Raw genomic sequence first — 25,801 nt, 5'->3', positions numbered from 1 at the left:
AGCAACGGGCCTTACGGCTATATGTGGATCGAGCTACGTGCCACAACATGTATGGTACAGTGCTGAGGGATTGGGTGTGTTGAGTATTGAGCATATGGTGAGAGAATGCAAGACAGTGTGATTGAGTACTCTGAGATTGTGAGTACATGAGTTCATCACTGAGTTGCATTGCATTTGACATGCGTACTTGAGATACATGCATAGAGATGCATTTCCTTCTGCTACCTGATTTTGGTGACATTTATGATTTTACATGTACCTTGACATGTAGGCATATAGATGTATTTTTCTCATGCTATCTGAAAATGAAACACCTTATTTATCATTGAAAGGTTTTTGTACAAATCACAGCTTTCAAACATACTCATTTGCTTTGGGGTTTTCGGTGAAAGATCTGGGATTTACTGTTATACTTGAAAAGCATGTCTATTTTTCCATAACTGCGAATGAGTTGAGCATCTTACCTCTCAGTTATTTTCATGTACCCTTTTAGTATATTGTTATGAAATGTTGCTAGTTATTGGAGTTGGACTCTGAACCTTATCCCAGCTCGTCACTACTTTCAACTTAAGGTTAGGTTTGTTACTTATTGAGTACATGTAGTCGGTTGTACTCACACTACACTATTGCACTTTGTGTACAGATGTTGGCTGTTGACATTGCTGTGATCGAGGGCAGATGGATTTGAAGATGTATCGGCGCTCCCGTTGTAGCTGCCTCTTGTTCATGGTAGCCTTAGAATTACAGAATTTGTTTATGTATATTCGGACAGATGATATATTTATTTCATACTAAAATTGTAAATTCTAATCTTAGAAGCTCATGATTTGTACTACCAGTCCTTAGGAAATATATAAGATTCGGATATTTTCTTTATTTATTGTTTTATTATTAAATTTATTAAAAAATGATAGTTGTTAATTGGCTTATCTAGCGAGATTGGGTTAGGTGCTGGCATGACTAGTTTGATTTTGTGTCGTGATAGGTTCGCAATTGTAGATGTTATTTTTGTATTTTTATCGCGCGAGCTAGTTTGCATAATATATTTAGACTTGTGTGATGCTTGGTTTGGAGCCCCGAGGGCTTGAATGAGTTTTGGACATGTTGCAGAGTGGTTTGGACTGAAAATTTACAAAATCTGGTGTTTGGTGCTCTGGTGTCATAAATGCGAACACCGGGGTTGTATAGGCGAAGGTGACAAAAGATGGGAAATTGTTGCAAATGTGACTTCCCCTTCGTATTTGTGAAGGTAGTAGGATTTTTGTTTGGTTCGCAATTGAGAACAATTGTTCACTTTTGCGATGAAGGTCAGTTCGCCATTGCGAAGCCTTTTCTCGCAATTACAAGGTTTGATGAAGATGGCAGGGTTCGCAAATGCGATCCCTGGTCTGCTATTGCGAGGATTCACAAATGCGAACCCTGTGTTGCAAATGCGACATCTGCAACTGGTTAGAATGTTGGGAGACGAGATTTTTGAACTCATTCTCTCATTTTTAACCCTAGTGATAGGTTACAAGTACCTTGCTTTATGTTTTGATGATCTAACAAATTTACTATCAAGAACCAGTTAAGGAACCTATTACACATTCTCATGACCTTAAGATCGAAAGGTTCCAGTTTGGGATATGGCTCAACTCTTCAGAGTCAAAGGAATAGCTGAGGGAACAGGTAGCTACCAGCTCCCGAGGTGACTGTACGAAGTCAACTCTCCAGTTGGAAAAGTTGATGCCTGCACACGCTACAATACATGAATAGTGTAGCAGTCAACTCTCTGTGGAAGGCTTTTTACCTACCTTGCTTACATCATTTATGTGATGTCACACATGTATTATTAACATCAATGAAGGTAAAACACATTCACTTGAACACTTAGAGAATTCACTTAAGCTCTCTCACGTGACTGATCATCCAGCAAGCAATTCTCAAGTGCATCAAGAACAAAGAACAAAACAACTATGGAGCAGTTCCCACATCAAGTTATTGTTTGTCCTTAGTTGAGTTGTAACTTTGTAATAGTTATTCAAGTGTTATTCCTACTTAGCTTGTTTAGAAGTATTCTGTAGGAAACCCTTTGTAAATCTTAAACTGTCGTGTTTGAGTCTTGGCTAGAGTTAGTCGAGTTGTAAAGTCTTTGCAATAGAGTTGTTACAAAGTGGCTTGTAACAGAGTATTACAAGTTAGTGAGGGATTAAAAGGTTAATTCCTAGATTGCATAGGCTATAATCTAAAAGTTGCTCAGTAGTGAAGTTGAAATCCTACAAGGGTAGGTCGTGGTTTTTAATCCTGTTAAGTTGGGAATTTTCCACATAAAATTTCTCTTATCATCTACTTACTGCAACATGCGTGTGTTATAGTGGAACTTATAGAGAAACTAGTTCTCATAGAGTTTAGTGGACCCTTTTATTTTATCAATTGGTATCATAACGGGTTCTTTCTTTCAGGTTAACACCTAGAAAGGACCCTCATGGTTGCTCCTCCAAACTTTGAAGAAGGCCAGTCTACATATAGACCTCCAAGGTTTAACGGTCAACATTATGGATGGTGGAAAACTAGGATGCATGACTTCATCATGGTTGAAGATTCTGAGTTATGGGGTGTCATATGTGACAGACCCTTTATCCCTACCAAGAACCTTGGCGACCCAGTTGTAGACATTCCCAAGACAAGGAAGGAATTCAATGGTGTTGATCGAAAGGCATTAGAGAAGAAATTTCGTGCAAAGAAAATTCTTGTTTGTGGCAATGGTCCTAATGAATACAATATTATATCAGCATGTCAGTCAACCATGTAAATTTTGGTAAGCTCTTCAGACAGCACACAAAGGAGCAATGCAGGTTAAACAATCTAAGATAGACATGCTTACATCTGAATACGAGCTCTTTAGGATGAAAGATGATGAATCTATTCAAGATATGTATAACTGGTTCACCTCTATCATTAATGAGCTTCACCCTCTTGGTGAAATTATTCCAAGAAATAAGCTTGTCAGAAAAATCCTCAGTGTGCTGTCCAGTTCTTGGGAAAGCAAAATGAATGCCATTACAGAGGCTAAGGACTTACATGAGCTAACCATTGATGAGCTTGTCGGCAATCTGAAAACATATGAAATAAAGAAGAAAAAGTTCAATGAAAGAATAGATCAAAAAAGAGAGAAGAACTTGGTCCTCAAGACAAACATTAATGGTACAAGTGATAAGGATAGTGATATGGCTTACTTGACAAGAAGATTCCAGAAGATGGTTTGCAGGAATGAAGGCATTCCAAAAAGGGAAAGTTCCAGCAAGCTAAAACATTATGACCTCTGTCATATATATGGCAATCCAGGACACTTCATCAAGGATTTCCCTCTCCTAAAGCAAGATTAGTACCAAAATAACTTTGACAAAGCAGCCAAAAGGAACCCGGTTATTGATAAATGCTTCAATAGGGAAAATGCCGCTGACAACATTGTAAAGCAAGAAAATGATCATGGTGATAGTTCAATGATGGTAGTGGAAAGTGAAGCAACTGAGTATGATTCAATCTTTTCCTTGATGGCTCAGTTTGATGATGATGAAGATGATGAGGTAAATTTTTTGGATGTTCAAAGAAATCTGAAATCTTATTCTCCAAAAAAAATCATATCATTGGCAAATGTGTTAATTGATGCTTATCACATTCTTATAAAGGATAAAGATAATTTGACTGCAGAGTTAGGAGAAGCAGAACAAACAAGAGATGAACTAGTAGTTGTTGTAGTTAATCTAAAAGAAACAATTGAGCACCTGAAGAAAGATAAGGATGCCTTAGATGAAAAAATTGCAAATGTAGAACAAGAAAGAGATGATCTAATGGTTGTTGTGGTAGACCTAAAAGAGACCATTGAAAGTGTAAGTAGTGAAAAATATGTCTTAATTGAGAGAGTTGCTAGCATTGAGCATGAGAGAGATGACCTACTAGTGGTGGTAATGGATTTAAAGGAAACAATTAGGGAACTTAAAATGGAGAGTAGGCTTGAAAATTCTCAAAAAGAAAAGGAAGTTGCAAGCAAGGCACACATTAAGCTTGAAACTGAGCTAAATTCAGTGAAGTCTAGTCTGTGTGCTGAGCATGAGAAAAACAAACAACTTCAGGATGAACTAGGTAGAGTAAAGAGTGATCTTGAAATATTACTCAAGTGGACCTGGTCCTCTGATGCTATCACTTCCATGTACACCAACAATGGAGGAAACAGGCAGGGGATTAGGTTTCAAAGGGAAAAGATTCCCTACAACGCTCATAGCAAGTACGTTACTGTACCTGACAATTGGCTTTGCACTAACTGCAATAACAATGAGCACCTTAAAGAAAACTGTAAGGCCAGGTTTCAGTCAGCAGAAAAACAAATCTTTTGTTGAAAAACTAACTACTAGTAGAGAACCTGGTCCCTCATATAAAAAGCGCTTGATGCCTACATGGACTAAAAGATCCCTCATTCACCCCGTTCCTAAGGATAACTCCTGATTTTCTTGTGCAGGGAACATTGAAAAGAAGCAGCCTACAATGGTACATGGATAATGGCTTCTCAAAGCATATGACTAGAAGTACAAATGATTTCCTTTCACTACTCCAGATTCACCTGGACTCTGTTTCTCAGAATCAAGGATAAAACCTTTGAAGTATTTGTTGCCTTTGTCAAAAATATTCAAGCGAAGATTAATAAAGTAGCCTACATTAGGTCTGATCAAGGGACAGAGTTTAACAATGTCAAATTTGATGAGTTTTGCACTGAAAATGGCATCACTCACAATTTTTCAGCTCCACGAATACCTCAACAAAATGGTGTTATAGAGAGGAAGAATAGAACTCTTAAAGACATGGCAAGAACAATGCTAATTGACACTGGGATCGTAAAGTATTTCTAGACAGAAGCTGTCAATACTGCTTGCTACTTAGTGAATATGTGCATGATCAGGTCCCTTCTGAAAGAACACCATATGAACTGCTGAATGGAAGGAAGCCCAAGATAACACATCTAAGGACTTTTGGGTGTAAATTCTTTGTTCACAGCAATGGAAATGAAGCTCTAGCAAAATTCGATATCAAAAGTGATGAAGGAATTTTTATGGGATACTTATCTCAAAGCAAAGCTTAAAAAGTATTCAACAAAAGGACTTAATGTGTTGAGAAAAGTATACATGTGATCTTTGATGAAGCTCACCTCTCCGGTGAGAAGGACAGATGTGTTGACCATGATGGAGAGCCCTTATCTCTTCCAGGTGAAGTGATTGGCATGGAAAATGGAAAGTCAGACATGATGAGCCATGTCAAGGAATCTAGTGAAGATGATGCAAATACATCTCCATCCATTAGAGAGGAACCTGGTCCCCCGATTACAACAATTGAAGCTGAAAATAGAGTTGTTGATGCAGTCCAAGGCACTCCACTTAATGAAGTAAGAAGCACCCAAGAACATCAGTCATACATACCTGGGTCCTCTACCAATAAGATTCGGGTACCAAACTGGAAGCACAAAAGCTCACATCCTCTTGACAACATAATCACCCCTCTCGACTCTAGAGTTCAAACCAGACCAAAATCAAGAAATTCACTTGCCTTTTCAGCCTTTATTTCCAAAATAGAGCCCAAAAATAATAAAGAAGCGTTGAAAGATGCAAATTGGATCACATCCATGCAAGAGGAGTTGTAGCAATTTGAAAAAAACAAGGTAGGGCACTTGGTTCCTCGACTTGCAGATTGAAATATCATAGGAACCAGGTGGGTATTCAGGAACAAACTTGATGAGTTTGGAAATACAATAAGAAACGAGGCAAGGCTTGTAGTTCAAGGCTACAATTAGGAAGAAGGGATCGATTATGATGAAACATTTGCTCCAGTAGCTCGAATGGAAGCCATTAGAATTTTAATTGCCTTTGCATCTCATATGTAGTTCACACTATTCCAAATGGATGTCAAAAGTGCATTTCTAAATAGCTATCTGAAAGAAGAAGTCTATATCAAGCAGCCTCCTGGTTTTGATTGTCATGGGCATCCTGAGCATGTGTTCAAACTGGACAAGGCATTGTACGGGTTAAATCAAGCTCTCAGGGCTTTGGTATGAAAGGTTGTCAAAATGCTTTCTAGAAAATGGCTTTGCAAGAGGAAAAATGGATAACACTCTTTTTTTGAAGAAACGAAATCTGCTCATTGTTCAGGTGTATGTTGATGATATCATCTTTGGAGCCACAACTGACTCTTTGTGAAGAATTTGCAAAACTCATGGGAGTGAATGCGATATGAGTATGACGGAAGAATTAAATTTCTTCTTAGGACTTCAAGTGAAACAATCTCAGAAGCGAACATTGATAAGTCAGTAGGAGTACATCAAAGAGCTACTGAAAAGGTTTGACATGGAAGCATCAAAGGTTATCGACACCCCTATTTCCACAGCTACCCATCTAGACATGGATGAACCTGGTTCCCCTATAAATCAGACCATGTATAGAGGGATCATAGGTTCACTTTTGTATCTCACTGCAAGCAGACCAGACATTGTTTTCAGTATGGGTCTCTATGCAAGGTTTCAATCCAATCCAAAGGAATCTCATCTGAAGGCTGACAAGAGAAAATTGAGATATCTAAAAGGAACGTAGGACTTGGTTCTCTACTATCCCTCAGGTGACAACTTTAATCTTATTGGGTATGCTGACGCTGATTATGCAGGATATCTGGTGGACAGGAAAAGCACGTCTGGAATGGTACATTTCCTGGGTTCTTGCCTAATCTCATGGGGTACAAGGAAGCAGAACTCAGCGAAGTTCTCAATTGTAGAAGAAGAATATGTAGCAGTTGCCTCTTGCTGTGCTCAACTACTATGGATCAAGCAATAGTTGAAAGACTTTGGAGTGCTCTCAGATTGTGTGCCTCTCTTATGTGATAACACAAGTGCGCTCAATATGGCAAAACATCCAGTTCAACATAAGAGGACCAAGCACATTGATGTACGTCATCACTTTCTCAAAGAAAATAATGGCTTACATGGATGAAATTCTGTAGCAGTGAAGATCAAATTGTAGATATATTCACCAAAGCCTGAGCAGAGAACACTTTGAAAAAAATAGCATGGCACTGGGGTTGATGAAACCCAACTGAGAACCTGGTCCCTCAATGATTGGCTATGAAAGAAATGTTCAAGTAATTTAGCTAAAAAGTGTTTTTTGGAAAATTCTAACTTGCCTCTATATCATTACAGGTAGACACGCAGGATGATTACAGAGAAAATAGGTTGTTGAGGCAGTATACGCTGGTAAGAAGAGCAAAGCTTACAGATACAAGATTAGTCAAGGAACCTGGTTCTCCTGACATGGGTTAGTAGTTTCTCTGTTCTCTCGTGCATAATTTTGAACGGTTAAAACAAGTGCCACATCATCAGCATATCAGTTTTTAGCCTTGTGTCCTTTTGAACTCAATTGTCTCACCCATTAATAATCGACCCAACTCCCTAAAAACTAGTGCCCTTTCTAACCAGTCTTTCCTTCATCAAAAATACATCTATCACTGTTATTACACTCTTCACATCAGCACTTCAAAACCTGTTTCCTCTTCTTTCTCTCTTCAGTCTACCAAATCATATCTCTTCTTCTCATTATGGCTAAAAATCAAGTAACCTCTAGTATTCCAAGCAACACCCCCACTGAGTCCTCACAAGTTGAAACACCAACACTAGACTTTCTTCTCCATACTACTGCTAGACAAAACCCTAGAAGAGAGTCACCCCCACATTCCGTCTCCTATCCTACCCAATCGAGTTCTAGATCTCAAAGGAGTAGTAAAATATATACTCCCAAAATATTTGTGGCAGAGAGCTCTTCTCCCACTTCGCCAAAAAAGGGGGATGAAAAGAGTTCTGCTGAGAATGAAGAAAATGAGGAAATCTCAATTTTTCCTATGGAAGTAAGGTCGAAGGTAGATCAAACTGAGGGGTTTGAAATCGTTGACTTAACAAAGACTGCTCTTGATCCCGTGTCCACAGGTAACATTCCTACATCTCCTAAGACTCCCATGGACTTATAAGAAAAGGAAGCTATAGAAAATATGTTGTCCATAGCTAATGAAGGGGTTTTTGTCGAAGGAAGTGAGGATGGTCTTAAGACTCATGGGGAAGAGTCTGAGACTGTTGGAGATAGTAATGAGCTTGTGCCTGTTGAACCATCAACACAAGAAGGTGTTACAGGGGAACTTGCTGGAGGACTTGATCCCCTTTATAAGGATCCAACTCAGGGGTCCTCCCAGGAACCCCAGTATAGTACTGACCCTACTCCCTCCCCTCATTTAGATGTTGAACCTCTGAGTGTGGTTGTGCCTAAGATAAGACTTGTGTCTGAAGAACAAAATAGAGGATAATTAAAGGGATTTAGATGATTTGCCAATTGCCAGTTTGCCTAGGCGTACATCAATATTAGATGAAGATCCAACTCCTAATTGACCTACTACAAGGTTGCAAAAAAGGAGGCTCTTGAGTTTGCGATTAAGAACAATCAAGGAAAAGAAAATTAGTAAAAGCTGGGAAAGTTTTGAATGCGAAGATAGTGATTGTTGTGAATGTGGATGAGGAAAAAGCTGAGGAACCTATCTCCTTGACTAGAAATCTCTCATAGAAGCATGGTCTCCCCAAGCCTAAAAGGGGATCTTCTGTGTCTGTGAAAAGTCTGAATAAGTCTGATGATGTTTCTTGTGAAAATGTGGTAAAAGAATCTGGAAACAAATCTGTGGAAGTGTTTGGTGCTGTTGTGATGGAAAAATTGGGCAAAAAATCTGTGAAGTCTGATTAAAAAGGGAAGAATGTTCACAAGTCTGCTAAGAGAAAAGTTGATACTAATGAGGAACCTAGTTCCTCAAAGAAGTCCAGAGTTAGTAATCCGAGGAGTACTGGGAAAGAGAGATTGAGAAGTCAAAAGGTGCTTTGGGGTCGCACATTTGCCCCTCATATCTTGGAAGAGGCTGGTGTGAGACAGTTGGTTGATATCTGTGAGTTCCAATAGTGGACACACCTGTTCACAAGTGAGGCTATATAAGGAGGAATTTCAAAGTTTCTATGCCGCTACTTGTTCAAGGTAGAGGATGATCACATATGTGTCTTGGTGAATGGAGTTGACATGGTAATAGACTTTGCCTTGTTGGGGTCTATTCTTAGTGTGCCTGCTGAAGGGATGTCTAGTGTTCAGGGCACATGTTCTCTAAACTTCAGAAACGCAATCTTGAAGGACAGAGAAACTCAGTAGGGGGAACAGGTTAAGAAGAAAGCCCTCCTTCCTATATACCAACTGCTATTTGAGATGGTGAACAAAATATTGCTGCCTCGAGCTAAGAGAAGATCTATCATCTCTTGTGCAGACCTGTTCCTCATGGAAGCACTAGACAGCTTCACCACCTTCAATCTGCCTGGGATCATAATAGAGCACATAAATAAAGTGGCAGACTTTAAAGGTGGCAATCATGGGTTGCCATATGAGTTTCTTCTCACCAAGGTATTTGAGCACTTCAAGGTTCCTCTGGGACAAGTTAAAGTGGGCACCAAGAAGCAAACTTTTTCAAAATCCACTCTTGAAGAATGTGAGTGTATTGAGAAAGTTGGAGGGGTTGGAAGCACTTCTACCATATCTCAGTTGATAAATGCTCAAAATAGTGCTACTACTGAGATAAGACACCTGAAAGCAAGGAATGCTATCATTGAGACTCAGTTAAGTCAACTGCAAGAGGTACCTGGTTCCAGTAGCTCCCAAAGTGAAGAGGTTGCTCGTCTGACAAAAGAGAATGTTGATCTCAGGAAATAAGTGGAGGACCTGAAAGAGAGACTGCTCAATCAACAAATGCTCGAATAGATTTAGTCCTCCAAACCCTTGCTTCTGCCTCTAAGCCCTCTCCTTCCACTACTCCCTAAATGGTATCCCCTCAGTGTCAAGTCTCAGTGTCAGTTCTTAAGGTGATAATCTGTGGTACTTTTTTGTTGATTGTTCTAACTTGTGGATGTGGTAGTAATATTGACTCTGCTCCTGTTGAAAAATCCAAATTATGTTAGTGCAAGCTTTTCCCTTTTTGCTATTTATACCTTGCTTTTTATGCTCTATTTTTAGTCATGATTGTGTGCACATAAGTGGCATGAGTTAACTTAAAGCTAGACTTCTTTATTGCTTAAAAGCATGTTACTGATTTTTTTTATGATGCCAAAAGGGGGAAGATTTCTTGCATAGTTGAATAATGATGTGCACTAATTAAGGGGGAAATACAGATTAAGGGGGAACTCTCTGAGGTTCTTGGGGCACTATCTTGTGCTTTGTGGTTCTTTATACGATTCTCGATTATGAGTTTTTCATCATCAAAAAGGGGAAAATTGATCGGTTACAAGTACCTTCCTTTATGTTTTGACGATCTAACAAACTTTCTATCAAGAACCAGTTAAGGAACCTGTTACGTATTCTCAAGACCTTAAGATCGAAAGGTTCTAGTTTGGGATATGGCTCAACTCTTCAGAGTCGAAGGAACAGCTGAGGGAACAGGTCCCTACCAGCTCCCGAGGTGACTGTACGAAGTCAACTCTCCAGTTGGAAAAGTTGATGCCTGCACACACTACTGTACAAGAACAGTGCAGTAGTCAACTTTCTGTGGAAAGCTTTTTACCTACTTTGCTTACATCATTTATGTGATGTCACACATGTATTATTAACATCAAGGAAGGTAAAACACATTCACTTGAACACTTAGAGAATTTACTCAAGCTATCTCATGTGACTGATCATCCAGCAAGCAATTCTCAAGTGCATCAAGAACAAAGAACAAAATAACTACGGACCAGTTCCCACATCAAGTTATTGTTTGTCCTTAGTTGAATTGTAATTTTATAATAGTTCTTCATGTGTTACTCCTACTTAGATTGTTTAGAAGTATTCTATAGGAACCCCTTTGTAAATCTTAAACTGTCGTGTTTGAGTCTTGGTTAGAGTTAGTCGAGTTGTAAAGTCTTTATAATATAGTTATTACAAAGTGGCTTGTAATAGAGTATTACAAGTTAGTGAGGGATTAAGAGGTTAATTCCTAGATTGCATAGGTTGTAATATAAAAGTTTCTCAGTAGTGAAGTTGAAATCTTACAAGGGTAGGTCGTGATTTTTAATCCCGTTGAGCTGGAAATTTTCCATGTAAAATTTCTCTTGTCATCTACTTACTGCAGTGTGCGTGTGTTCTAGTGGAACTGATAGAGAACCTGGTTCTCTATAGAGTTTGGTGGACCCTTATATTCTATCAATTGGTTTAGGAGGCAACTTGGAGAAGGGAGTTTCACCTACAAACCTTGGGTAAGTGATTCTAACCTATTTTTAATCATATTTCATCAACATATCTTAGTATTTTAACAGTAAAATCATGTGAATCAAAATGAAAAATTGTGAAGCTTTGTCAAAATTTTTAAAAATAAGAAATTGAGTTTTGAGAGTCGATTTGGACTCGAATTTTGAAACTAATCACATATATTAACTCGTGGGGACATGGGTAGTCGGAATCTACCATTGAACCCGGGTTTTCACAAGGCTTGCCCCAGGTTGACATTTATTGACTTTTGGAAAAAATGTAATGATCTTAGCTTTATCTTTTGCAACTGAATTCCTGAGCATTGTTTGATGATATTAATTTGATTTTGGTTAGATTTGAGCCGTGTGGAGGCGGATTTTAAAGGAAAAGCTATTTTCGAGTGTTGATTTGGCCTAATTGAGGTAAGTCTCTTGCTAACTTTGTGTGAGGGAAACTACCCCTTAGGATTGGTATTGCTTAATTCAATTGTGCTAATTGAAATTCGTGAACGCAAGGTGACAAGTGGGTACACGGGTTGTACGTGGTATTTGACCGGTTAGGATTACTTAGACTATTTTCATGCTTTAATTGAAATACCATATCATGTTCTAAACTTTCCTAGTCAATCTATTCTTAATCGTGTTAGCCTTAAATGATTTCGTTAACACTTGTTCTACCTCCTAATTGATAAATTGATCTCATGCTTTAGTTGAACTTGTTGCATCTCTTAATGTTACATGCTATCTCTTTATTGTTGATTATCATTAATTGAAGTTATTGTTCATGTTATTTGTTTCATTGTTGATTATCATTTATTGAAGTCATTGCTCATGTTACCTCTTTCATTGTTGATTACCATTATTTGAAGTTATTGTCCATGTTACCTCTTTTATTGATGATTTGTATTATTTGAAGTCATTGTTACATATTATTTCTTTCATTGAGTTATTCTTATTTAACATCGTGGTTATACATTGTCCTCATTGTCTAGTTATTGGTGTTGAAGTTGTGAAATCCATTATCGCGTTGAGGCAAAATTGTTATTGTTCAAACATCTTCCTCTTGAGCATTTTACATTCATTGTTGTTGATGATATTCTTATAACGTTGTGGTGGAGCAGTGGACTATTGCTGTAGAAACATTGATATTGTTATGGGCACTTGTGATGCGAATTGTTATTGTAATATAATTTTGTCGCGCATGCGGCAGTATAAGGCTTGGATTTGATGTGCGCGGTAGTATGAGGTGGGACTTATGTGCATGTTTCTTGTAGGGGAACTACGCGAAGCCACGTAGCATCATAAGGTGGGCTAAAGTGCGCGTAGCTATTTCGGGAAAACTGTTTTCAAAACGTATTTCAAATGTAAGGCTTACAAGACGGTATAAGGAAAGATTATAATTGAAATTTAGAAATGTGAATATGAGATGGTACCTCGGTTGTGATTTCATTGTATACGAGGCGGTACCTCGTTGAGATTCTTGCTGTTTATTTCATGTTGCAAAAGAGTTTTGGTGGGAACATTTCTTGTTGTTTCATTTTTATTTGTTCTAGCAGTTGTTATCTGTGTATGATCATTGTAGTCCTTTTTAGTTGTTTCTTTTATTCTATTTTTATGCTTAATTTCCATTATCAGTTCATGCTATTATCTTGGTTCGTATCAGTTATTTTTCCGCTTTCTATTATTTATCCTCATTACATTTTTATATTGTTTACTTATATCATAGTAGGTGCCTTGATCTAGCTTCGTCACTACTCTGTCGAGGTTAGACTTGATACTTACTGGGTAACATTGTGGTGTACTCATACTACACTTCTGCATATTTTTTAGCAGATCCAGGTAAGTCTGCTCATGTCGGTCGTTAGAGATCATTTTTAGCTGCCTTACGGAAACTTTTAAAGTATGCCTGCTCAGCGTCCACAGGCCTCGGAGTCACCTTTCCTATTTTACTTCCAGTTGTATTTCTTTCAAACAGTGATGTATTAGATATCTTAGTTTTATTCTATAGAGCTTATGACTCTGTTCCACAATTCTTGGGGATTGTATGGTTGAGATTCTGTTTTTCAGAAGTGACATGAGTTTATCAGAGTTGTTTTAAGTATTTTGTTAATTACATCTGTCCAATTGCATCTATAACTATATCAACTAAATTGACTTCATTTATCTGTAATTTTCTCTTTTCTGTGTTAATAACATTCATACTTCCTTTCTCTTTTGCCATTTTCTTCCATTGTTTTTTCTTCATGTCTCCAGTACTAGTGCAACAAATTTTTTCATCTTTGGTAGACTCCTCACTTGAATTCATTATATTACCTTTATTCTCGTCATAAGAAGATATATAAGTATGGACATTAGAAGTAGGAATACTTATCTTAGTTGAACAAGACTGCCGACGTGCATAATTATCATCTTTTCCTTTTTGCATCTCATTCTTCTCCTTTACAAGAATCTGATTTTTTCCATTTGCATCAGTAAGATCATCATGTGTAATCCATGGGTTTGACACCACAACTTCTGCCGTTAATGCTAACTATTTGGCTTCTCTACGTCCTATTTCAATAACCTCCTCAGTTGTACCATGCATTCTTTTCCCATAACTTGATACTTTCATGTCCTCCGTTGTCCCTCCTTCTCCGTTAGTATTGTCACCATTTAAAACATCTCTTTCCTCTCCTAATATTTGCTGCAATTTCTGCTGGAGATCAATCCCACCACTTTCGAGTTTATTTTTTGTTGATCCAGTACCTTCTATATTGAATTGTTGAGCATTTAAATCTGCAAGAAGTTCATTTTCAGTCCGTATGTTGCGACACGATGTTGTTCCGACATTATACATCCCAGCTGTTTTCCTTTGACTCCTTTGATTTTCATTCACAACAAAATGGTTCTCTGCTTTTAGCCAAATACCGAACTGATCGCTTTTAAGATTACCAGCACGCACATCTTTCTCTCTTTGAAAACATATTTTCTCATTACGCTCTAACAAATCGCAGTAAAATCACATGTAAGGTAAATTTTCATACCTTAGTTCTATCCATTTTTGTTTCAAATTCCAGTTTAATTAACATTCCCTGAAGCAAAGGCTTGTTGATGTTCATCATTACTTTTAATCTTTAGTGTTGTCCCTCTTTCCTTCCAGTTTCAGGAATTACACAGTCAACAGCACCTCCTAATCTTACGACCAACTTCTTTAGACATCCAGTGTAGTGGGATATTCCATGCTTGCATCCGTAGTTCACATACATTAAATACAGCAAATTTAATTTACTGTCTAGACCAGGCTCCAAGAGTGAATGTTAAGGAGATAGCGATCATATAATACCGAACAACACCTTGTTCATACTATCCATGTCCTTAAAAACAAACTGAAAGAAGTTTGCGTCAAGTTCCTTGACTTTGAAACCAGGCGCATTTCCCTACACCACGGTGTTTAGCCAAAAATTGTGATTTCGGTCAAAGCTTATTTTAGAAGAACTCGGGTTACTGATAATCAAATAGAAATAAGAATAATTGAAAAATAATAACTGAATATAATGCAAAGTAAACCAATGTATTCCAATAGTATTTCGTATCCTTACAAATGATCAGTCTTCTCCTTTTATAGCTATCTTTAGGTAATACGTTTTGTTTCTGCAATAATAGAGCCATTATTGACAATTAATGTCATTTAATGGCCTGTAACGTTACAATTAGTAATCATATTTGATTTACTATAGATTCCTTAACGTTTTCTGTATTTAATGCCCAATAATACGTATCTATACCTCTTTTACTATCAGATTCATTCTCTTTAATCATAAAGAGGTTCGAGCGTCTATCTTTCTGAATATCTTCCTGTGCCTGTTGAAGCCCGTGCTTCTTTGATCATTCTTTGCCACCTATCCTCCTTTGACTGGTCCACGTGTCATGACGTGTCATCTTATAATAAATTCTATCTATGAACTTAATTTTTTCCAATACAGATAGTCCCTCCACTTGTCATTTATTCATCAATAGAATATTTGGGAAGTGGATCTCATTAAAGCGGGAATATTTGCTGCCATTAACTCTTCCCTGGAACTGATGCTTCATCTGTCACTTCCATTTAATGTCCATGACACGTGGCATCTCCTGGTTGGATCTGCAATCTTTCAGTGTATTTTAAGGTTTTTTACGGCTTCATCAATTACGAAACGACAGTTCTCATTATGACGTTTCCATCATTGTACCTTTCCTTTTGACGGTTGCTTCTGACTATAAATATAACTTTTTGCCTTTGTCTTTTTCACAAAAGTTTAGAGTATTCAATTCTAATTTTCTTCTTCCTCGTACTACTATGTCTTCTTCAAACCCTAACCCTCAGAGAGTCCCCATTGTTGACGACCTTCCTCTTGCTCGTGTTAGAAGTAGAAGAGGGGGAAGGCTTCGTAGTCTAGGGTCTTCTTCATCACGAGACCCCTCTATTCCTTCATCGAGTTCTACTCCACCTTCTAGAACCAGGGGTTCACTTTCTGAAAGATCTTTATCTAGGACTAAAGAACCTACTGAACCTCTTCGTGAACCTTTACTGGATGAAATTGTTCCTACAGAACTGTCTTTCTACAATGATAGAGAATCCATCAAAAAACAATTGTCTTCATTAGATCGTGCTGACATCTACCCGACTCAGATTACTGAAGGCCTGATTTCTGTAGTTCGTAGAGATTGCCATTGGAGTCATGACTTCCCTATTATAATCCCCAATGCGAACCAAAGATTCACCTCTTATTTAACTAGGTTTTTTTTGTTTACACATACACTTTCATGTTGGGTTTTAAACCTGCTATTGACCCTGTTATCCTCGAATTTTGTCGCTTTTTCAATGTTTTCTTAGGACAAATTGGCCCCATCGTGTGGAGGGTTGTTGCTTGCTTGAGGTATTTGGCCAACATGGCTGGTATGCCTTTTATGTTTTTTCATTTAATCCATGTCTATTCTCCCAAACTCTTTCGCCAAGGAATCTTTACTTTAGTGGAAAGAAGCAAAAGAGTTCTGGTTAGTCCAGAAGAAGATAAAGACCGTGGCTGGTATGCCAGGTTCGTTGCTGCCCCCACTGTTGGTTTAGTGGGTAAAGAGAATGTTCCCTTCCCTGAAAAGTGGAATTTTGCACGTGAATTTTGTTCTTAATAACTTTCTCATACCTTTTTCTCAATTTTTATGGTCATCATTTTAATTTCCTCTTCTTTTTCAGCAACCATAGAAGTTATCGATGAAATTCCCAACTTCCGTAGTTGGGTAAGAAAGCTATTAAATGTTGCTCCGATGGATGTTAGTTCCTGGAAAAATCTTTCTCATCAGTTTGGTTGGAAAGTAAAAACTCACGGTAAGTGCTTCTTTCCCTTATATTCTTTGCATTTCTATTTACTTCTTTCTTTAGAAATTACTTTGACCCTTCTTGTTGTCAGGGTTTCCTATTCTAGGCTAAGTGTTGCGGCCATCGTAGCTTCCAGAAATTCTTTGGAAAGAGCCCAAGAGATAATTTTGGGTTCTTTATCGAAAAGGAAAGCTAATGTTGATCAAGACTCTGAAGAAGAGGAAGAACAAGACGGGGGTTCTTTGATAAAAAGGCCACGGGCTAGAAGACGCATTATTTCAGATGATGGAGCATCTCTCCCTCATTCTATTCCTTCCACCAAGCCTGTTGAAGCCTCGTTAGTGATTTCCGATGATGATACTCCCGCGGCTGCTCATGATTCTGTTGATCAACTTTTTGCTCGCGGGTTTGATAATGAAAATTTGGGTCCAGTTTTTAACGAAGTGCCCCTTGCCTCTTTTTCCATGTCTGTCCCTATGAAATCTCCTCTACCTGTCGTGGCTGTTGCTGTTGCTGCTCCGCCCCAGGCTGTTTTGACTCTTTCCACAGTTCCTCCTAAAACTGTTCAACACACTGAGGTTGGTTCCTCAAGTGGAAGTGGAGCTATGAAACAGGTTATTATCGAGGTCCCTGCCGATGATAATCTTTTGAGAAAATCAGGTGGGGCTGATGTGTGGTTGAAACCCCTGATTGGTCCAATAGAGAGAGCCAAGCTTGAGAGCCACAACTCTTTAACTTGGATGAACGACATAATACAATCATCAATAAAGGTATTCCTTTTAATGATTTACTTATTCCCTTTTTATTAAGGTTCTTACCCTTTTATCTTTTCTTTTTTTTTAGATCAACCTCGTTGGTACAGAAATGATGAAGAGGGTTTCTCACACGGAGCAATTAATGTATGAGTATCAAGTTGAAGAAGACAACTAGAGAGAACAATATAAAAGCGTTCAAATTGATATGGAAGTGTTAGAAGAGAGAAAATGCACCTTAGAGCAGCAGTTGAGGGTTTTAACTTCAGAATTGGTGGTTGAAAGAGCTTCCTTAAATCAAGCTGGTAAAGACAAGAATCCTCTCGAAACTTCTTTTTCCGAGCAACTCTCCAAGTCTAGTGAAGAAATCAGAGAGTTGAAGGCTCTCTTAAGTGAGAAAGAAGCGTATGCTGGTGAACTTGTGCAAACTCTAACTCAGACTCAAGAAGACCTCTGGGAGTCTTCTGCTAAGGTTCATTCCTTAGAAAGTTCACTTGCTTCTCTTCAAACTTCTTATGATTCTACCTTGGCTGAGAATGAAATGATTAAAAGTGATATTGTTAAATGGGAAAAAGATTACGAGATTCTTGAAGACAAGACCGCAATTGAAGTGAGTTGGGCATTTTTGAATACTCGCCATGATACCCTTGCGGAGGTTAGCCCAGAGAACTTTAACTTGGAAGACGAGTTAACTAAAATAAGAGAAACTATTGAAAAGACTCAGCAGAGCCAAGACTTTCCCTCTCACGTGGCTGAAACTTCTGGAAATATTGAAGATGATATAGGTACGGTGAGTGTTCCAATTCCTTCAAGTCAACTTGAGCCTACTACTGCTGATGACCCTGCTTTGGTTCCTTCTTCAACTCCTCAGTGACAAGTTTATGATGTGTGACTCTTTTTTTTCTTTTTTGGTGGAATGTGGTTATAACCCTTAGTCCCATTTGAGGGTTTGTTGAAAACATCAAGTCCCAGACCTTTTTGGGGCGTTTTGTATAAGTGACTCTTAGTTTATGGCTAAGTTCATACTTAGTCTAAACTTTTTAATATTAAGAAATTTTCGTAGTTTATTTTGAACTTCTGTTTTGCTCATTCTTGCCTTTATATTGAATGACTTATTGAATAATTTGCACTTTTATTTTATAAAATGCATTCTTAACTTCGTGAATGTTTAAATGAATCATGAATTTATAAAAGAGGCCCTTTTATATTCGACACTTAATAAGGAAGACGTCTCAACTTCATAATGGTGTAAATGTACGACAAAAAAATAGGAATACACATGTTTCTTGTAATAACTTTGATAAATTTTCATTTGAACTTTGTCAAGTTTTAAATAACACCTTACATGTATTTAAATAACTTCTATAACTTTTTCGTAACTGTTTTCTTTACAACAGATTTTAAAAAAGAAAATAAAACACATGTTTTTATTTATAACTTATTTCAGTACATTGCCTTTAACCTAACTATGATAAGGTTTTCTTTGGCTTTGGCTCGTAATTTTGCTCTGCACTTGACTCATTCAATGAGTAAACTTTTCAGGCTTGAACTTTGATTATTTCCCAATCTTCTTTTTTTTATACATGTCTATGTATATTATATAGTCCCCCAAGTGTTTGATCTTTGAAGTATGAAGTTTCAAGCACTTGATTACTCCTCTTATTTGGTCCTTTTCCTGAAAAGGACTAAAACAAATTATAGATGAAGACTACTTAACCCGTCTTATTTTCTATCAGAATAGTTGTAACTCTAGACCAAGAATTTATTCTCTTCCACATGCCTTGCAGGTCGTGATTCATTATTTAGTGAGGGTTAGCTTTTTGCCTATCATCTAAAATCGTTAGTAAAATTTTAACAATTCAAAAATAAAATTACAAAATGAGGATAGCTGACCGTAGGTACTCCATAGAAATAGTATCTCTTCAGGTGAACGACATTCCAATGTGAAGGTAATATCTTTCCATCCATTGTTTCTAGCTCGTATATTCCTTTCCCCATGATACTGTGAATCTTGTAAGGTCCTTCCTAGGTTGGACTTAATTTTCCCGCATTAGCCACTTTCGTGGATTGAAAAACTTTCTTGAGTACGAAGTCCCCAATCTTGAAGTATCTTAGACGAGCTTTCTGATTATAGTATCATTCCATGACTTGTTTTTGTGCTGCCATTCTTATTAATGCAGCTTCCCTTTTTCCTTCAAGTAAATCAAGGTTTATGCGCATTTCTTCTTCATTGGATTCCTCTGACGCTTGCGTGTACCTCGTGCTTGGCTCCCCTATCTCAACTAGAATTAAGGCTTCAGCTCTGTACACCAATGAGAATGGTGTTTCACTCGTGCTTGTTTTTGCTATGGTGCGGTATGCCCATAAAACACCAGGTAGGAATTCTGGCCAATTGCCTTTATATTCTTCCAATCGTTTCTTCAAATTGTTGATAATGACTTTATTTGTTGATTCAGCTTGTCCATTACCCATCGGATGGTAAGGCATTGAGGTAATCCTTTAAATCTGCCAACTTTGAAAAAATTCTGTGATTTATGCGCCTATAAATTGCGGGCCATTATCACACAAGATTTTCTTTAGTACACCGAATCAACATATAATATTTTGCCAAATGAAATCTCTAACTTCTTTTTCTCGTACCTGTTTAAATGCTCCTGCTTCTACCCATTTAGTAAAGTAGTCAGTGAGTACAAGCAGGAATTTACCTTGCCTTTTGCTTGTGGTAGTGGATCCACGATGTCCATCCCCCATTTCATAAAAGGCCACGGTGCAACGACCGGATGTAGCAACTCTGTAGGTCTATGCATGTTGTTACTGTATCTTTGACACTTATCACATTTAACCACGAAATATTCTACTTCTTCTTCCATTTTGGGCCAATAATAGCCTGCTCTAATCATGGTTCTTACCAGTGATCCTCCTCATGCGTGATTTCCACAATGCCCCTCGTGTATTTCTCTTATCACATATTCCGTTTGAGAAGGCCCGAGGCATATTGCTAAGGGACCACCAAATATTTTTCAGTAAAGATTGCCTTGCTTTAAACAGTACCGAGCAGCCTTTTTACGAAGCGCGCGAGCCTTTTTCTTGTCTTCAGGGACGATTCCAAACTGCAAAAAGTGACAATCTCGTTCCTCCAATCCCATGTTAAATTATTGAAATTTACCTCATTTTTGTCTGGATCGAGTACTGAATGAAACAAATGAATTACAGAAGCATTTTTGTTGCTCGTCACGTCCGCCGCGGATGCGAGATTGGCTAGGGCGTCTGCTTTGACATTTTCCTCTCTTGGTATCTGCGTAACTTTTCAGCTTTGGAATTGCCTAATCAAATCTCGTACCTTCTCTAAGTACTGTTGCATTCGTGCTTCCTTAGTTGTATAAGTCCCCAGCATTTGATTAATTACTAGCTACGAATAGCTTTTGATTACGATCTGATTAACGCCAAGTTCACGTGCCAATTCTAAACCTGCAATCACAGCTTCATACTTTGCCTCATTGTTAGTTATAGGATGACATTTTATGGCTTGTCGAATAGTTTTACCCGTAGGTTGTACCAAAATAATTCCTAAACCTTCCCCCTTCACATTAGATGAGCCATCAGTAAATAAGGTCCAAATTCCCATATTATACCCATTAAACACTTTTAGTTCCTTTTTAGTTTCTAATTGTATCCCATGGCTAAAATCAGCCAAACAATCTGCTAACACCTGAGATTTTATTGCGGTTCTAAGTTGATATGTGATATCGTATTCACTCAATTCTATGGCCCACTTGGCTAACCTACCTAATAACTCATGTTTGTGTAATATATTACCCAATGGATAAGCAGTTACTACGGAAATAGGGTGGCATTGAAAATAAGGCCTTAGTTTTCTATATGCCATGATTAGTGCAAGTGCAAGCTTTTCTAATTGAGGATATCGCGTCTCCACATCTAATAATGATTTGCTAACATAATAAATTGGAGACTGTTTACCTTAAGCGCTTGTTGACACTCTTCAGACCATTCGAACTGGTCTTGCTTTTTAAGAGCCGAAAAGAATTTAAAACATTTATTTATGACCTGGAAATAAATCTTCCCAAGGCTGCAATCCTTCCCGTTAGTCTCTGCACCTCTTTCTTATTTGTAAGTATGTCAGGAATTTCTTCAATGGCTTTAATCTGCGCAGGATTTACTTCAATACAACGGTTAGAAACAAGAAAACCCAAAAACTTACCTGATGAAACATCGAATGCACATTTAGATGCTTCATATTGAATTTTCATAAGATCTGAAATGTATCAGACAAGTGCGATATATGATCTCCTAATTGTTGAGATTTGACAAGCATATCATCTATGTAAACTTCCATAGTTTTTCCTAAATGTTCTTGGAACATTTTGGTCACCAATCTTTGATATATGGCAATAGCGTTTTTGAGACCAAAGAGCATTACTTTATAACAGTAAGTCCCCTTGTCTATTATAAATAAAGTTTTTCTTCATTTTGATCTGATTGTACCCTGAATACGTATCTAAAAAGCTTAACAATTCATGTCCTACAGTAGCATCAATCAGTTGATCTATATGTGGTGATGGAAAAGAATCTTTAGGACAGGCTTTGTTAAGGTCGGTGTAATCTACACAAACTCACCATTTGCCATTCTTTTCTGGTACTACGACAGTATTGGCTAACCAATTAGGATACTTTACCTCGCGGATAGACTCGATTTTTAATAGTTTTTGAACCTCTTCTTGAATTACCTGATTTTTAAAAGTCCTATGCTTTCTCTTCTTTTACTTGACAGAAGGATATGATGGATTTTCATTTAACTTGTGAGTCATTACTTCGGGGGTATTCCTGTCATATCAGAATGGACAAGGCAAAACAATCCATGTTAGTTTTTAAAAATTCAATCAACCTACCTTTCGTGTCGTGGCATAAGTTGGCCCCAATGTAGACTTTCCTTTCAGGCCATTGTGCAAATAACTCTTCAGCCTCCAGTTCTTCAATTGTGTTTTGATATTTTCCTTTTCTTCTGGTTCTTGAATTGAATCGGGCCTTGGTTCACCCTTGATCCGTTGAGGCTTGTGTCATGGTATCCTCAAATGGATTCTGTAATTGCTACTTTTCTTCATTTTTCGTACTTGAATCTGCTATAGAATTGATGCTCCTGGATGTCTGTTGATCCCCACGGATTTGATGTATTCCCCATGGTGATGGAAATTTAATAACTTGATGTAAGGTAGACGGAACATCATCCATCTCGTGGATCCAAGGTCTCCCGAGAATCATATTGTAAGCCATTTCCATCTCTACAACCTGAAATTTCGTATATTTGACAACCCCTTCTGCGAATGTTGTAAGTGTTACCTCCCCTTTTGTCACAATGCTTGAATTATCTAATCCGGACAAGGTATGTGCCTTAGGTACTAGCTTATCTTCAGCTTGCATCTCGTTTAGTACTCTTAGCAAAATAATGTTCACGGAACTACCTGGATTAATCAAAACTCGTTTTACATTAGTATCATGTACAAGTAGAGAGATTACCAGTGCATCGGTGTGTGGGGTTAATACACCGTCCGCATCTGCATCATCAAATGTAATACTTTCTTCCTCCAAAACATGTCAGACCCGCTTCCCGTGGGTAATTGTAACATTAGAAACTTTATTGGCCGCTGTATATGTTACACCGTTGATTTCTTCGCCCCCGCTTATAACATTAACGGTCCTTTTCGGAGAAGGTGGTTTAGGAGGCTCCTGCATGTTCTTTATGTATGCTTGTTTACCTTTTTCACTGAATATTTTGGCGAGATACCCTTGCTTCAATAGATGGTCGACTTCTCCTTGTAGCAATCTACAATCTGCTATTTTATGACCATGATCATTATGAAATTCGCACCGGTGGTCAGGATTACGTCTATTTGGGTTTGATCTCATTTCTTTTGGCCACCGTACCTTATCACCCATGCTTCTTAATACGGCTACTAACTCTGAAGTGCTAACATTAAAATTGTAACCTCCAAATCTTGCCTTCAAGTTTCTATCATCATCTCGTGTCTCTCGCGTGTTTCGATCGTTTCCAAACCTCGATGATGAACCCGACTATCTATTCGTCGATCTATGATAATACCTTGAATTGTCTTGCTTTGATCGCGAGTCTTTTACTGCTAGGCCTATATATGGTTCGTATCTATTTTTATCGGACCTTTTTTCAGTTTCTGCACGTCTCAAACTCACCTTCTCCTCTTTTTGAGATCGGGAGATAGTATCTTCTTCTATCCTTAGCTTCATGATGTATCTGTTGTAAACATCATTCCAAGTTGTTGCTGGAAATTCACGCAGACTTACCTTGAGTCGTCTCATGACTTCTGAGCTTTTCTCATTCAAATTACTAGCAAAAGCCATAGCTGCCCAATTATCAGGTACACGTGGTAATGTTATTCTTTCACGCTGGAACCTATCCACGAACTCTCTAAGCAACTCTGAATATCCTTGCTTGATTTTGAAAATATCTTCCATTCTTTTTTCAACTTTTTGAGCTCTCGAATATGCTTTGATAAATGAATCTGCAAGCTCAGGAAAAGAATTTATAGAATTGGGTAAGCGGGAATACCATGTCAATGCTCCCTTGGTGAGCGTTTCACCAAATTTCTTGACCAATACTAATTCGATTTCTTGTTTGGTTAAATCGTTTCCTTTCACACCAGTTGTGAATGCAGTCACGTGGTCTCATGGATCAGTTCTGCCATCATACTTTGGAATATCATGTAGCTTGAACTTCTTCGGGATTGGCACCGGAGCAGCACTAGGCTTCCATGGTTGTTGTGAGTATTTATCCATGTTTATTCCTTTGATTACAGGTGGTACTCCAGGTATTTTCTCTATGCGATCGTTTTGTTCCTTGAGTTGATTCTGTAGGATTATAACTAAATGTTGTAAGTCATAATTAACTATGTTACCTGGTTTTCCATCACGAGACTCGCTTGGAGTTCCACCAGTGCCTGAATGAACGAGCCCAGAACGTGAGTTTTCCAAAGTACTCTTATTCGGAGTTGGTGTTGGTGGCGCAACTGGCAACTGGATGGTAAAAGCACGGAGAGCATTATTGACTTGTTGAGCAATTAGATTTTTCAGGGCATCATCGAGTGCTTGTTCTTTCGCAACTCTAGCATTTTGATTTGCCTCAAATCCGTTTTGGTTCGCAATCCCGTTATTTGTTTCAGAGCCATCTGGAATTCCTTCTCGTGACTGACGTTGTGAATCACGCAGTGAGGGAAGTGGGATCATGTCACCCACATCATTCTCATGATGTTGTGGATTTTGTTAGTTGTTGTCGTTGTTATTCGACATGGTAAGTTTTTTGATGAAAGTATTGATTAGGAAAGCAAACGATTATCAGATTCCCGGTAACACAACCAATTTATTTAACCGAAAATTGGGATTTCAGTCAAAGCTTATTTTAGAAGAACTCGGGTTACTGATAATCAAATAGAAATAAGAATAATTGAAAAATAATAACTGAATATGATGCAAAATAAACCAATGTATTCCAATAGTATTTTGTGTCCTTACAAATGATCAGTCTTCTTCTTTTATAGCTATCTCTGGGTAATACGTTTTGTTTCTGCCATAATAGAGCCATTATTGACAATTAATGGCATTTAATGGCCTGTAACGTTATAATTGGTAATCATATTTCATTCACTACAGATTCCTTAACATTTCCCGTATTTAATGCCCAATAATACGTATCTATACCTCTTTTACTATCAGATTCATTCTCTTTAATCATAAAGAGGTTCGAGCGTCTATCTTTCTAAATATCTGCTCGTGCCTCTTTGATCATTCTTTGCCACCTATCCTCTTTTGACTGGTCCACGTGTCATGACGTGTATCTTATAATAAATGCCATATATGAACTTAATTTTTCCCAATACACACTGCCATTGTATTTTTTATTCCAACAAGAGTAACCTTTTTATCCGAGATCACCTTACTCAGGAGACTCACTTCACAATTTCTCATACTCACAATTTTGTCTTGGGTATCAATCTCCCAGCCTGCTTTTCTTCCTCAGAATGAATTTTTTAAGCCGCTCGACTAGTACGTTCTTCTTCCATTCTTCACGTTAGAATGATCCACTAGTAGTGCTTTGCAGTTTAGTATATAGAAGAAACAAAAAAAGTTGATGGATGTTTAAGAGAATATGGATTTAAGTAGCAGTTATGTGATGAAGATATGTCAGTTATGATGAGAATGTGGATAGACAATGCTTAAACTAGCAATTTTCTGAAAAGATTTAACTTTCACTAGGAAAAGAAACCACCTCTCACGTAGAGAGAAAACTTACTCTCGCCAAAAGCGAGAGACTATCAATTTTGGACTGTGATTTCATGATTTATTGTATTTCAGCTTAAATGACACTTTATTTTT

This window comes from Nicotiana tabacum, chromosome 7 (assembly GCF_000715075.1).
Source record: "Nicotiana tabacum cultivar K326 chromosome 7, ASM71507v2, whole genome shotgun sequence".
Taxonomy (NCBI): Eukaryota; Viridiplantae; Streptophyta; class Magnoliopsida; order Solanales; family Solanaceae; genus Nicotiana; species Nicotiana tabacum.
Note: the sequence above shows the minus strand (reverse complement) of the source record.